We start from the raw sequence: 877 nt of genomic DNA, 5'->3' as shown, positions 1-877 counted from the left end.
TATCTCTTTTGAATTGGTTTGAACCATGTCAAAAGATTGTGGAGTTCACACTAGTTCTAAATGCCATTGATATTATTTGCTTTTCCATTATAGTTGACATATATAATCGTCACACGCAATTCCAATGACAAAGGAAGTGCGTGCTCTAGTTTGTGAATGGAAGAGCATGTGCATTTTATGCTTGAAAATTGAAATGATTATTATTGGAATTTGGAAATGGAAATTAAACCCACGCCACTATGAGCAGTATAATGATGAGGTCAAGATATATATATATATATATATATATATATATATATATATATATATATATATATATGAGGAAGAATTTCAAATGTGCATGTATTGATAGATATATCTCATCTTAAGCTTCAATCTGTATGATTGATTGTTGCTTAGTGTTGTTGATTGATGATGGCAAATAAAGGCCAAAAATTAAAAGTTGAAAAGATAGAGTAATAGTGGCATGCCACCATGGGTAAGAAACTCATGAAATTAAAAAAAAAATTACGTGATCGGCAGGATTCGAACCTGCGCGGGCAGAGCCCACATGATTTCTAGTCATGCCCGATAACCACTCCGGCACGCCCACCTTTTGTTGTGATTTAATAATTAGCGTTTATTATTTATATATTCCACAAGTTATCTAGGAAACCACTCTCTTAAATAATATTAGCCAAAATATTTGAAATTATTCTTTTATTATAAATCTTAATTTGAGTCCTAAATTTTTCAAAAGGCGAGAATTAAAAAAGTAATTTTATAAGAAAACAAAAATTAGTTAATATTATCTAACTAAAAATTAATTCTTTATACTTATTTATATCTACAAACTGAAAAATGATATCGCTATAAAAAATGAAGATTACATATTTTC

At 29.0% G+C, this 877-nt stretch overlaps 1 non-coding gene across 1 annotated transcript; it reads right to left on the bottom strand.

Moving 5' to 3' along the window:
- Nucleotides 1-510: 510 nt before the first annotated feature.
- Nucleotides 511-592, bottom strand: TRNAS-AGA (transfer RNA serine (anticodon AGA)). The gene has a single exon. It is a non-coding gene; the product is annotated as a tRNA-Ser (tRNA).
- Between the last annotated feature and the right edge of the window lie 285 nt (nt 593-877).

The sequence above is a fragment of the Arachis stenosperma genome, chromosome 4, assembly GCF_014773155.1.
Source record: "Arachis stenosperma cultivar V10309 chromosome 4, arast.V10309.gnm1.PFL2, whole genome shotgun sequence".
Taxonomy (NCBI): Eukaryota; Viridiplantae; Streptophyta; class Magnoliopsida; order Fabales; family Fabaceae; genus Arachis; species Arachis stenosperma.
The sequence above is the reverse complement of the archived record's forward strand: the minus strand, read 5'-3'. Positions and strand labels throughout refer to the sequence as shown.